Below are 14,818 nucleotides of genomic sequence, written 5' to 3'. Positions count from 1 at the left end.
GTGCACTTACCCACTGCACTAAACTGGCTCTCTTCTGTAAGAAGACCATGTAAGCTTTTGGAGGATTGGCTACATCAGGGCCTAATATGCAAAGGAGTTCCTGCCTCAAATTGAGCCCTGATTGTGTTTATACTTGAGAAAGAGTACGGTTGTGGTTTTGCACTTGATTGTTTATTTTTCCTGCTTAGAACCTGAATTAAGCAAACGGATTGCGTTTGTACTTCATTTGCACAGTAACGCCACATCATCCTATTAGGGAATCTTTGCTTATTAGCTGCTTTTAGGGGACAGGGATTTCATTTGCTGTTTTGACTGCTTCCTAGAACGGCTTTACATATCACTGTTTTAGCAAGCGGATAGCTGCAGACGTGCTTTGTGTTCAGCCCTGAAACATTTGCAATTTGTACAATGCAGTCATAGTTGAAGTAACACCCTTCTACTTCCTTTGGCTTCATTGGATTTGTAAGGCTGTAATGTAACTCTGTAATGTAACTGTAATGTAAAGAGCTCCGTGGCACAGAGTGGTAAAGCTGCAGTACTGCAGTCCTAAGCTCTGCCCATGGCCTGAGTTCGATCCCGGCGGAAGCTGGGTTCAGGTAGCTGGCTCAAGGTTGACTCAGCCTTCCATCCTTCTGAGGTTGGTGAAAGGAGCACCCAGCTTGCTGGGGGGCAAGTGTAGATGACTGGGGAAGGCAATGGCAAACCACCCCGTAAAAAGCCTGCCGTGAAAACGTTGTGAAAGCAACGTCACCTTGACTGGAAACGACTGGTGCTTGTACAGCGGACAACCTTTACCTTTTTAATGTAACTCTATTTAAAATTGCATTAATAGTTTCTCTGTTCCTCCTCAAAATCCCCATGAAATCATTTGTTAATAGGCAAAGGGACTTTAAAGTCATAATAAAGAAGAATAACAAATTTGCTGTTCTCATTTTTGCAGCTACTGATTTTTCTTTTTGGATTTGTTGTTCCCTCATTTCCTCGCTCAGAATATTTCGCCTTAAATGCATTCAAAAAGACTTTCCTCCCACGCCGTCACACCGTGCTCCCATCTCTGGAAGGAGGTGAAGTGGAGGGAGTATTTTCATCCCCTCTTCTCTGGAATCTCTTCTCCCCTGAAGGCTCACCTGGTTCCTTCTTTTACCATCTTTTAAGCCCCCAGGCTTTTTAAATTAAGGGGGTTTATCTCTATTTTTTAGATGTCTTTATCATCTGCTTCTAGCCTAGGGGCTGTTCTGTGAGGATTTTTTAAACTGCTCAGAAGCTGTTCCATTCCAGTGGCGTCTTTTCAGTAGTCTTTTCATTTATTCATATTGATGGTATTGTTCATACTCCTGAGCGACCTTGAGTTAGGTCTGTAGAGAGAAGGCATATAAATTCTCCAGGTAAAATAAATACTCCCCTGCTGTTGTGTTACAAGTCTAATCAAATTATAAGCTTATGTGTGGTGTACAGTAATTGCAGAACATTTCTGCTTGTTGTTGACTATCATGCTCACATTAGTTGTTGCATTTTTGTATAGATCCGTGCCCGTGGTGTGCAGATACGTAATATAAAGATGCGGGGACTACCCTTGTAAGCTGTGCTGGCTGCAGAAACCACCATTTACCCAACAGAACACAAAGCCATGAGAGACTGTGATTCTGTCTTCCTTTTACTGATTAACTGTATGCGGGCATGGTGCCTGGCCTACTTTTCTCTTGGAGCAATGTGGCGCGATGTGGATTATGACTCAGAAAAGCCCAGTGTCTTTTTCATTCTCTTGGGGAAAAATCTTATTATGATTCAGCACTCAAATGGGCTGGGGACTGTAAGTATAGCAAGAGAGGGGGAGATGAAAGCATCAATATATCCAGAGGTCATTCTGTAGAAAAATAGGTAGTGGAGCTCATTCAGGGATTGTTACGCAGCTGCACATACTATTCAATGGACAAGGTGGGGGGGAGGAGGAGGGGGAACTGTCAGAAAGGTTCAGGAGCTGCGCTCCTGTGAGCTCCTGCTGAATCCGAGGCCTGCTTTAATTCTCAATGTAGCCAGATATCTGGAGGTACTGAAATTTGGGCCATGGGCAGATGAGGCAGATATTCCTACAAACCTGAGAAAAGCCCCAGGTTTGCAGAAAATTCTGGAATTGAAAACAGACAGACATGTGGAGAGATTAACTCCCCAAATGATACAAGGAACAATTGTAGCTTTCAGAAATTAATGCTTTCAATGGCTGTTGCTAAGCAATCACAACAATACCCACCAGCCTTCAAGCCTTGGTTTCTGCGAGTTAAAGGCAAGGGGAGAGGGCAGGGTTCTTTCCAGGGCTGTTTTGGCTTTTGAGGGAGAACCCATAGGCCTTTCAGCAACTAAGAAGAAGATATTGGATTTATATCCCGCCCTCCACTCCGAAGAGTCTCAGAGCGGCTCACAATCTCCTTTACCTTCCTCCCCCACAACAGATACCCTGTGAGGTGGGTGGGGCTGGAGAGGGCTCTCCCGGCAGCTGACCTTTCAAGGACAGCCTCTGCCAGAGTTGTGGCTGACCCAAGGCCATGCTAGCAGGTGCAAGTGGAGGAGTGGGGAATCAAACCCGGTTCTCCCAGATAAGAATCCGCACACTTAACCACTACACCAAACTGACTCTCCACTGACTCACTGTTACAGGACTTGAACACCTGACTCAGGACCCGTTGTTTGCTATTGTTCAATAGCAACTACCCCACAGGGAGCTAGTTTTGCACAGTGGTTAGATCTTCAGACTAGGATCTTGGAGACACAGGTTTGAACCCCCACTTTGCCATGGTGCTCACAAGTGTTCCCTCTAAGCTCAGTTAATTGTTAGCTAGCTCACATTTTTTTAGCCTCCGGCTCACAAAAAAATGGCCCCTGAGCAAACTAATATATGCAGTGGCTCAGGGCTGTAATGCCAGTAGCTCCCAAAGCAGACTTTTTGCTCCCAAGTCTCCACAGCTTAGTGGGAGTATTGGTGCTCACTGAGACCCAATTCGCCACTGGCCCTATGCTGCTCTCGCTGTCCTCTTCTCCGTGGGGCTCCCGTCAGATTTCACACCATCTGCCCGGGTCCGCAACTTGCCCTGCCTCTTTCACGCAGCAAACAAGATCCTCTAAAAACCAGTTTCTGTTTGCCACGTGAAAAAAGGCAAAGCTAGTTGCAGCCCCGGGGCAGACAGTGTGAAATCCAACGGAAGCCCCACAGAGAGGAGGAGCTAATGGGATATTGGGTCTGAGCTGCGCATTCTCGGCCTCGCCTACTTCAGAGTTTTTGTGATGATAAATTGGAGAACAGGAGAATCGACGTAAGCCACGTCGGGTTCCCACTGCAGAGAAAATTGTGGTATAAATGAAGTAAATAAATAATACATACAGTTGAAGATGGGGGCAGATAAAAAGTGGCTTGGCTGGTGTCTGGGAAGCAAAAAAGAAAGCCGGGAAGGGCACGGATGTGAGGTCTGCCAGGAGATGGGAAAGAGAAAGCTTTTCAATACTTTATTATTATAAGGACTATATATGACAATTTAGTTAGGAGGACTGGAGCTTATATTAAAACCTGCTTAAGGTTCGGGAAATACAGAGGCTTTCCATTTCAGGGCAGACGGGATTAAAGAAAGGGGGGAAAAGAGAAACATTTCCACATAAGCTGCCTTTAATGCACTTATGCTTGCTGCACTGATTGAGCAGAGGGGCTGGAAAAATTAGATGCCTTATGCTGTGTTTCAAAGAACGTGCCCAGCTTCTGTAGTGATATTTGAGCAGAAGGAAAGTAAAGGTCCCCTGTGCAAGCACCAGTTGTTTCCGACTCTGAGGTGACGTTGCTTTCATGTTTTCACGGCAGACTTTTGACGGGGTGGTTTGCCATTGCCTTCCCCAGTCATCTACACTTTCCCCCCAGCAAGCTGGGGGCTCCTTGGACCGACCTCGGAAGGATGGAAGGTTGAGTCAACCTCGAGCCGGCTACCTGAAAAACCCAGCTTTTGCCGGGATCGAACTCAGGTCTTGAGCAGAGCTTCGGACTGCACTACTGCAGCTTTAACACTCTGCACCACGGGGCTCTGTTTGAACAGAAAAGTTCCTCATAAATTAGGACTGCCTCTGTGCAGGGCTTTTGCATGTCCCCCCCCCCCCACCCGTCAGTTCTGACCCCATACTGCTTTGGCTTATCCCCTGATTTCTACGTCCATTTTTGTGCTTATAGTGTTTGCTTTCGTCTCCCCCTCTGATCCCCCCCTCCCTGGTTCTTTGGAGACCACTTTTACCTACGGTTGCCAATCCCCAGGTGGGCAACGAACAGAGACTTGCGAAAAAAATGGAGCAGGGAACAAGGTATACGCCTCCGCGAAAAACCATACTAAAAAAATATAACAAACGATACAAATGTTTATAAATATAGCAACCAAACATATAAAGTGAAATTAATCATGAAACAGACAAAGACCACGTTCACACTCAAGTCCCTTTCTAGGTGAATTAACGCCAAGAAGAGGAGAAGAGTAGTCCCAGTCGTGGCAAAGGTAGGTTCTTCTAGGGAGTCCAACGCTCCAGGACGTCTTCACGAATTTTAAAGATGAAATAATTCAGTGCAGCAGGGCACAAGAAACGCAGCAGGGCCGTACTTGATCCCCTGTTTCACTGACAAGCTTCTACGAGCTTTGGAAAACCATTATACATTTTGCAATAGAGCAGAGCTTCAAAGGTTTTTGTTAAGATCTTTGAAGCTCTGCTCTATTGTAAAATGTATGATGGTTTTCCAAAGCTCGTAGAAGCTTGTCAGTGAAACAGGGGATCAAGTATGGCCACATAAAATAAACATCAGATGTTTGAGAGCTGCAAGACATGAAGGAAGGAAAGAGAATAGATGGGGAAGGTGAGAGAGGTGGAAAGACTGTAACTTTAACATTAAATGCATTCTCCAGTGGCTATTAGCCACAGCATATTGATGGAACTCTTTGTCTGGGGCAGTGATGCTCTGTATTCTTGGTGCTTGGGGAGGGGCACAGTGGGAGGACTTCTAGTGTCCTGGCCCCACTGGTGGACCTCTTGATGGCGCCTGCTATTTTTATCCACTGTGTGACACAGAGTGTTGAACTGGATGGGCCGTTGGCCTGATCCAACATGGCTTCTCTTATGTTCTTATGCCTGGGGCAGTGATGCTCTGTATTCTTGGTGCTTGGGGGGGGCACAGTGGGAGGGCTTCTAGTGTCCTGGCCCCACTGATGGACCTCCTGATGGCATCTGGGTTTTTTGGCCACTGTGTGACACAGAGTGTTGGACTAGATGGGCCAGTGGCCTGATCCAACATGGCTTCTCTTATGTACTCCAAGCCACCTTGGAGAAGTTGTTATCTTGGTTTGGAGAAGAGATTTAAAGAGAGAAATGCCTTCTGCAAGGTGGGGCAATGGGAGCTTTGAGAGCCACACAATATGTGTGAAAGAGCCACATGTGGCTCCCAAGCCACAGTTCGGCCACACCTGACTTAGATGGGTCTGATCCAGCAGGGCTCTTCTCACGTTCTTTTCCCCTTTTTTTGGCTATCAAATCAAGCTGACTTCTGGCGACCTCGGTGAGCTTTGAAAGCAAAGGGAGATTCAAAGGTGGCTTGCTATTACCTGCCTCTGTGTCACAACCCTGGTATTCCTTGGAGGTCTCCCATCCAAATACTTGCCAGAGCCAGTAGTGCTTAGCTTCTGAGATCTGACAAGATTGAGCTTGCCTGGGCTACCCAGGACAGCTGTTGTTACATTTGTATATTCATGGAGGGTAGGTCTATCAGTGGCTACCAGTCATAGTGGCAGAGGTGAGGGGAACCTCCATGTTCAGAGGAAGTCACCCTCTGAATCCCAGAGCCAGTAGGCAACATCAGGGGAAAGCCTCAGCCTCTGTGCCCTGATATAGGCCTTCCAGAGAACTGGCTGGCCACTGTGTGAGAAGAAGAAGATGACTACAGATTCATACCTCGCCCTTCTCCCTGAATCAGAGACTCAGAGCGGCTTACAGTCTCCTCTATCTTCTCCCCCACAACAGACACCCTGTGAGGTTGGTGGGGCTGAGTGAGCTCTCCCAGCAGCTGCCCTTTCAAGGTCAACTCCTGCCAGAGCTATGGCTGACTCAAGGCCATTCCAGCTGCTGTAAGCGGAGGAGTGGGGAATCAAACCCAGTTTTCCCAGATAAGAGTCCACACACTTAACCACCACACCAGACTGGCTCTTTCAAGGACGTGCTCGCTTCGGCAGCACATATACGAAAATTGGAACGATACAGAGAAGATTAGCATGGCCCCTGCGCAAGGATGTCAAGGACAACTCCTGTGAAAACTATGGCTGACCCAAGGCCATTCGAGCAGGTGCAAGTGGAGGAGTGGGGAATCAAACCCGGTTCTCCCAGATAAGAGTCCGTGCACTTAACCCCTACATCAAACTGGCTCCCACAATCAAAGGAAGAAAAAGAAAAAGAATTGCAGATTTATACCCCGCCCTTCTCTCTGAATCAGAGACTCAGAGTGGCTTACAATCTCCTTTATCTTCTCCCCCCACAACAGACACCCTGTGAGGCGGGTGGGGCTGAGAGGGCTCCCACAGTAGCTGCCCTTTCAAGGACAACCTCTGTGAGAGCTATGGCTAACCCAAGGCCATTCCAGCAGGCGCAAGTGGAGGAGTGAGGAATCAAACCCGATTCTCCCAGAGAAGAGTCCACGCACTTAACCACTACACCAAACTGGCTCTCAGGACTCTCTAGTTTGTCTAGTGAGTGAGCTGGCCCTGATTGGCCATTGTGTGAGGCAGGAGACTGGACTGGATCGACCACAAGCAGAGGGCAGTTTGTATATCTGTTCGTTAAGAGAAGGCCGAAAAGAACGGTAATGGAAAGAAACAGGCCGTAGTGGAAGAGTTCAGTAGGCTGCCTGGGGTTTGGTCAGAATTCTATTTAAATCTCTGATCAGGCCAATTAATGAATTCTTGAGGCTATTTCCTATGAGAATAAAATATTTTCACAGCCACTGGTCCACCTTGAGGTTTTCTCAACATACCTTTTTACTGCTGAAAAAAGTTAACTTCCAAATGGCAGGAGGCCTTTTCAGGACACACTGGCTAATACTTAAGCCCCACCCCCTCTGGTTTTCTCCCTTAGCTCTGCTTTCCCAAACCTGACAAGGAACCATAGAGTCCCACTTAATTTTGAACGGTTCAGCGTCTCAGGATGTATTTCCACTGCAAAGACACATCAGTTGGATTTATGATCTTTACGACAAAATCCAGCATTCTGTTCCTTCCTGGCTTTGGATGTCAACAGCTGCTTCTCCAGACGGAGAGATCAGGGAAAAGAAATGTTTGTTGAACATAAAGCAGATCGAGAGATGACTGTTAATCCGTAGACCTCTTTTGAAAGAGCATTTTCACTTTATTAGCCTTATGCTGCAATTGAACTGGTTTTTGAGGGTTTTTTTTTTAAATTAAATGAGGCCCTGACCTATATAGCCCAGGCAAACCCTGTCTCATCAAATGTCAAAAGTTAAGCAAGGCTTACCCTGACACGTACTTGGATGAGAGACCTCCCAGGAATACCGCACCTGGGACGCAGAGGTGGGTAATACAAGCCACCTCTCTGAGATTTCCTAGCCCCGCCCCCCCCCAACTAGGGGTCTACAAACAATAGCTTCCGTTGTTCCACAGGTTTCTGTCTCTTAAAGGGCCAACAGTCCTTCTTTAAATTCCAAGCCACAGCTTCCGTAGATAAGAAACACCTTTAAGACCAATAAAGTTTTATTCAGAATGTAAGCTTCCGTGTGCTCTAATTACACTTCAGCAGAGAAGGAATCAGGTACAGATTCCTTGTCTGATGAAGTGTGCTTAGAGCACACGGAAGCTTATGTTCTGAATAAAACTTTGTTGGTCTTAAAGGTGCACCTTGAGTCCTGCTTTGTTCTACTGCTGCAGACCAACACGGCTGCCCATCTGGATAGAGATAAGAAAGTTCGTCTTGTTCTGAGTCATAAAGACTTCAATAACGTTGAAGAGACAGAACACTCACGGCAGGATAAATCCAAAAGAGAAGGAGAGAACGCACCACATTTAGAACTTGCTGGCGGTTTTGAAGCCTTCCTCTACTCTCTCTCTTATAAGTATGCAATATTTCCATGGAGCCCCAGTGTACACATCAGTTGAACTAACAAAATGTATCTTTTCTTCACTACAACAGGCTTCACTGCAACAGTTGCAAAAACAACTGTACGAATTCCAAATAAAACTTCAATTACAAGTAATCAGTCATTTCTATTCATGTCCAAACACAACTACAGAACACGGATTGCTCCAAAAATATACAATACAGTATCCACAAAAACGAGCAAGTTCAAAGTAAAGGGCAGAACCAAGATTCCACAGAAGCCGAAATCCAAATTTTAATGATGGATGGAACTTCAAAGTCCAAATTCCCTTTCAAACATCCAGTGCTTCCATTTCTGTTGGACCTAGTTCTCATCCAAAAAAGGTTGGTTCAGAGATGTAGATGTTCTCTCAACATGTTGCTAGCCAATATTGGCTGCATTTTGCAATAAGTTGCATTTTCACGAGCCAGCAATTCAAAGGCTTGCTATAAATGAAATGCAGTACGCACCTGTCAATAAACAAATTCTCATTTACATTTTAAAACCTTTGTTAGTATAATGCATATTACCTTTGATATCCAAAGACCTCCACAAACTCCCTTAGATCAAGGGTTCCTTGGAAAATACCCTGGTAACTAGCCATGATAACTCTGTACCTCCTGAGGGCGTTTTGACTGACCTCAGGGGTGGAATTCTAGCAGGAGCCCCTTTGCATATTAGGCCACACACCCCAGATGTAGCCAATCCTCTGAGAGCTTTCAAAAAAGAGCCTTGTAAGCTCTTGGAGGATTGGCTACATCAGGGGTGTGTGGCCTAATATGCAAAGGAGCTCCTGCTAGAATTCCACCCATGACTTACCTGCTGAGGAGGTAGTCTTCTAGTGCAGTGCAATAACAAAATTACAAAATTATAATTGACCTGGTAACACCTGTTTAGTCTAGCACATGGGGAAGAGATTAAGAGAAATGGCCCAGAGACATAGACTATATTAAGCGAAGTCATTATAAAAAGAGTTATTGTAAAAGAAAAAAAAGGAATGGGTGGTTGAATTCAAAAAGAGAACTGTTCCATATCTCCATGACAATTCAATAAAAACGGCGACCAGCATTTTTTTGGAACTGAATCAGTATCTTTTCTCCTTTGCCAGATTTGGGAGCAAACTTCTGCACTTATTTCATCGCACCCTTATCAAAAGCAAAGGAACAGGTTAATGTCCTAAACTGGTAAACAGGAAACTAGAAACATGTGTAGGAGATCTCGCTGCCTTGGCCCTGTTTTTGAGATACAAAGCACAGCAATCCCATGTTTTCCCCCCACATTTCTTTTTTGCTCTTGATAACAGGATTCTGTAATTTACAACTTAACTATTTCCTTCCGAATTCTTCTGTTGTACAGAACATTACACACAATGCTTGGCTTTCTTGATTGCTTTGATTTTGTTTTCTTATGAAGAAGTAGCTAAGGATACACACACACACACAAATATTGTACTGGTGATTTTAAAAGGAAGGCTACAAGAGTTTAGCAACTTTAAATTGAATCAGAGAGACGCTCATGTAATCGAAAATTACTTTCAAGGAGTGGGAATCGTCCCTAGGAAGCAATTTTGAGAATTATCTATCTTCTATCAGGGTTTTTTCTTAGCAGGCTCAGGACCTGTGAACGCAGTTGTCTTTACTGCAACTATTTCCTAATTAATTGCACCAGTGTGATATGTAGGGTTGCCAATCCCCTGATAATTACAGGCTCAATAGTTGTAACACAGGGCTTTTTTGTTAGCAGGAACTCCTTTGCATATTAGGCCACACGCCCCTGATGTAGCTATAGGGTTGCCAATCCCCAGGTGGGGGCAGGGGATCCCCTGGTTTGGAGGCCCTCTCCCTGCTTCAGGGCCATCAGAAGTTGTGTGGGGGGGGAGGGAAATGTCTGCTGAGCACTCCATGGCTCCCTATATGAAGATCCATTCCCATGGGGTATAAAGAAGTCCTTTTCTCCCTTTCTCACAATACAAGAACTCGTGGGCATTCGATGAAATTGCTGAGCAGCGGGGTTAGAACAGATAAAAGGAAGTCCTTCTTCACCCAAAGGGTGATTAACATTTGGAATTCACTGCCACAGGAGGTGGCGGCGGCTACAAGCATAGGTTCAAGAGGGGCGTTGAATAAACATCAGAAGCAGAGGCCCATCAGTGGCTATTAGCCCCTGTATTCTTGGTGCTTGGTGGGGGGGGAGGGGAACAGTGGGAGGGCTTCTATTAGTCCTGGCCCCTCTTTTGGATCTCCTGTTGGCACTTGGGATTTTTTTGCCACTGTGTGACACAGAGTGTTGGACTGGATGGGCCATTGGCCTGATCCAACATGGCTTCTCTTATGTTCTTATGTGACACAGAGTGTTGGACTGGATGGGCCACTGGCCTGATCCAACATGGCTTCTCTTATGTTCTTATGTGACACAGAGTGTTGGACTGGATGGGCCATTGGCCTGATCCAACATGGCTTCTCTTATGTTCTTATGTGACACAGAGTGTTGGACTGGATGGGCCACTGGCCTGATCCAACATGGCTTCTCTTATGTTCTTATGTGACACAGAGTGTTGGACTGGATGGGCCACTGGCCTGATCCAACAGGGCTTCTCTTATGTTCTTATGTGACACAGAGTGTTGGACTGGATGGGCCACTGGCCTGATCCAACATGGCTTCTCTTATGTTCTTATGTGACACATAGTATTGGACTGGAGGGGCCACTGGCCTGATCCAACATGGCTTCTCTTATGTTCTTATGTGACACAGAGTGTTGGACTGGAGGGGCCACTGGCCTGATCCAACATGGCTTCTCTTATGTTCTTATGTGACACAGAGTGTTGGACTGGAGGGGCCACTGGCCTGATCCAACAGGGCTTCTCTTAGGTTCTTATTTATTTTATTACACTTATATCCTGCCCTCCCCTGATGGCTCAGGGCAGCTAACAGCAATTAAAACAACATAGAATTAAATCTTAACAATAAAATTACAGTAAAATCCATAAAACATCTCAAATGTATACGGTTTTAATGCCTAGATGGCATTATTATTTCCTGATTAGCACTCTTTACTGTGCTGTTATTACATGTTGTTTAGCACATTGCATTTCTGTTTGGGTTGGGGTAAGGTACCAGTGCTGTGGGGCAGTGAGGTACTAGAGGTAAAGGAAGTCCCCTGTGCAAGCACCAGTCGTTTCCGACTCTGGGGTGATGTTGCTTTCACAACTTTTTCACGGCAGACCTTTTTACGGGGTGGTTTGCCATTGCCTTCCCCAGTCATCTATACTTTCTACCCAGCAAGCTGGGTACTCATTTTACCGACCTTGGAAGGATGGAAGGCTGAGTCAACCTGAGCCGGCTACCTGAAAAACCAGCTTCCACCAGGATTGAACTCAGGTCGTGAGCAGAGAGGTCAGACTGCAGTACTACAGTCGGAGCCCTCTGCTCACAACCTGAGTTCCAGTGGAAGCTGGTTCAGGTAGCCGGCTCAAGCTTGACTCAGCCTTCCATCCTTCTGAGTAAATGAGTGCCCAGCTTGCTGGGGAGAAAGTGGAGATGAGTGGGGAAGCGAATGGCAAACCATCCCGTAAAAAGTCTGCCGTGAAAATGTCGTGAAAGAAACGTCACCCCAGAGTCGGAAACGACTGATGCTTGCACAGGGGACCTTTCCTTTTCCTTTGTCTACCTGAAGGAGCCTCAAAGCGACTTACAGTCGCCTTCCCTTCCTCCCCACAACAGGCACCTTATGAGGCAGGTGGGGCTGAGAGAGTCCTGAGAGAACTGTGATTGGCCCAAGTTCACCCTGGGGGAGGGGCTGTGGCTCAGGGGAAGTGTCTCTGCTTTGCAAGTGGAAGGTCCCAGGTTCAATCCCCAGCATCTCCAGTTGACAAGACCAGGCAGTTGGTGATTTAAAAGAAGAAGAATTGTTGTTGTTTTCAATTCTCAAACAAGTTTATTTCAAAATACAGAGATACACACAGAATCACATACAGAATTATACATAAAAGTATAAAAAAATAACCCTTGAAAAAGCAATAGATGTTTGGTTATTCCTCTTAAGTTTGCTCTTTAGGTTCTGTACGTTTCCTATAGCAGCCCCGTGGTGCAGAATGGTAGAGCTGCAGTACTGCAGTCCGAGCTCTCTGCTCACGACTGAGTTCGATCCCTGGCAGAAGCTGGGTTCAGGTAGCCGGCTCAAGGTTGACTCTGCCTTCCATTCTTGTGAGGTCAGTAAAATGAGTCCCCAGCTTGCTGGGGGGAAAGTGTAGATGACTGGGGAAGGCAAGGGCAAACTACCCCGTAAAAAGTCTGCTGTGAAAATGTCACGATGTGACGTCACCCTGGAGTCCGAAACGACTGACTGGTGCTTGCACAGGGGACTGCCTCTCTCTCTACCTTTAAATTTCCTGTGATTCTCCCCCCACCCCCCAAAAAAATTATTCTGTTATGAGCAATGAAGAAAAGGTACTAGGAGCCAAGAATCTGAAAAGGTTTAAAACTGACAGCTTAGTGAAGCCTGTATACTCCCATTATAAATCAGGGAGTTTAATACAATAACAATCTCTTTCTTTCTTTCTTTCTTTCTTTCTTTCTTTCTTTCTTTCTTTCTTTCTTTCTTTCTTTCTTTCTTTCTTTCTTTCTTTCTTTCTTTCTTTCTTTCTTTCTTTCTTTCTTTCTTTCTTTCTTTCTTTCTTTCTTTCTTTCTTTCTTTCTTTCTTTCTTTCTTTCTTTCTTTCTTTCTTTCTTTCTTTCTTTCTCTGCGTTAAATGTTCATTTCAGGAGCTTCTGTGCGTGAAATAGACCTTGACTGAAAGCATTCACAAGTGCCATAATCTCTCTTAGTCTGTGTTCAGTGTGCGATTTGTTTCTTCATAGACTGCTGCCTTTCTAAGACTCAAAGGATTACCGAACATAACGAATAATGCATTCGAAAGGCACAAAAACATCCAAGGAGCCATAGACTCAAGGCAGAGGATGGTATTCAAGTTGCGTTGAGATCACTGAGAGTTCGTTTGGCTCAGGTTGTGGCCGCTGTTGGAACCTCCCGGTTTAAAAGCTGAATTATATGTGTGTACCATTATCTTTTAATGGTGCTATAAGGCTTAATGCTGGTGAAATCTATGCCACGAAAGACGGGTCTTCTGAGTTAGATGTGCATATCTGAGCTTCAGTGAGAATTATAGATGAAGAAGTGCTTGGGATATCGAACCGTCAAGCAGCTGACCGTCATAATCATTAATGTATAAGACGTTATCAAGTTGTGAAATATTTATGGGGAACTACTTTGTGGAAAGCAGAACAGAAATGGAGAACGAGGAAGGTAACTACTTCAGTGGCGAAGTTCTTGAAACTCTGTGGATTATAAAACTCAGCAGTGCTTTCTTTGTAGCAGGAACTCCTTTACATACCCCTGATGTATCCAATCCTCTTTGAGTTTACAGTAGGCCCTGTACTAAGAGCCCTGTAAGCTCCAGGAGGATTGGCTACATCAGGGGTGTGTGGACTAATATGCAAAGGAGTTCCTGCTACAAAAAAAAGCGCTGGAACTCAGGGTCTCGGGTGCAATCCCCAGGAAGAAAAGCATGCTTAAAAATCTCATTTCAGCACGCATAGAAGTGATTAAAAAACTACTCCAATGTATGGTGAAGAGCCCTTGCGATGAGCCGCCTTCGAGATGCGTTGGAAGACTGCTTTTTTGAAAACACTTCTACCTGTGGGAAGATAGCATATTCAGGGAGGAATCTTCTTCCCTAGACTTCTTCCTGGTGCATCACAATCTACTCAGAGCCATTGATTGTTTGAAGTCCTCTCTGAATTTAAGTGCCGAACAGTCCAAGCCTAAAACTAGGGTTGCCAGCCTCCAAGTGGTGCCTGGAAATCCCCTGCTTTTACAGCTGATCTCCAGCTGGCAGAGATCAGCTCCCCTGGAGAAAATGTTCTGTTTTCACATGCGCCTTTTCACAAGTTCTGTTTTCACATGCGGTTTGCGTGCGCGGCCCGATGACATCACCGAAAGTGACCCTCGTGCTCGGCCCTCTCCCGCTTCAAAGGGAGCTGGAAAGACCTCTTCCCAGCTCCCTCTGAAGCAGAAGCAGGGCTGGATCGGGGGGGCAGAGGGGGGCGCTGACAGAGGGGAGGCACCAAATTGGTTATGGAGGCTCGAAAAGCCTCGGTGAGGTCGAAAAGACAGCGGGAGCGCTCACAGCCGCTGGCTCTGAGCATGCTCGCTGCCACGCCTCTCGACTTCGCCGAGGCGGGGTGGGGGGGTGCGTGGCAGCAAGCGAGCACGCTCACAGCCAGCTCTGAGCACTCCCGCTTTCTTTCTAAGCCTCGGCAAGGTCGGGAGGCGGATGCAATGGGAGAGGGGGCAGCCTAGGCAGCTGCCTACTTGGCCTACTCCCACACGCCGGCCCAGCCTCTGCCGGATCCAGCTCCCAAGTCTCTAGGTGTTTTCCAACACAGATCTGGCAAGCCTAGCGTTGAGAGAGGACATGAGTGGAAACCAGTGTCACGCTCTTCCGCAAACAGGAATGCCATTCTGTTGGAGGAAACGCATGATTGGATCCCAACGGAGATGTGTCGCTCTAAAAGTGGTTTGGCAATAATCAATCCTTTTTGGAATCATTTATGAGACTAATGTGTGGAGGGGCTGGGAGACACAGCGGCATGTTTAACCCTGAAGCCGTATTT

General features: G+C 46.1%; 1 protein-coding gene and 1 non-coding gene across 2 annotated transcripts in view; both read left to right on the top strand.

Moving 5' to 3' along the window:
• HECW2 (HECT, C2 and WW domain containing E3 ubiquitin protein ligase 2) overlaps window positions 1–14,818 on the top strand; it is a 300,474-nt gene that overhangs the window by 109,631 nt on the left and 176,025 nt on the right. The window lies entirely within an intron of this gene.
• LOC132585531 (U6 spliceosomal RNA) lies at window positions 6,221–6,328 on the top strand. The gene has a single exon (XR_009556318.1). It is a non-coding gene; the product is annotated as a U6 spliceosomal RNA (small nuclear RNA).

The sequence above is a fragment of the Heteronotia binoei genome, chromosome 16 (genome assembly GCF_032191835.1).
Source record: "Heteronotia binoei isolate CCM8104 ecotype False Entrance Well chromosome 16, APGP_CSIRO_Hbin_v1, whole genome shotgun sequence".
Classification (NCBI taxonomy): Eukaryota; Metazoa; Chordata; class Lepidosauria; order Squamata; family Gekkonidae; genus Heteronotia; species Heteronotia binoei.
This window is presented reverse-complemented; position numbering and strand designations above follow the sequence as displayed.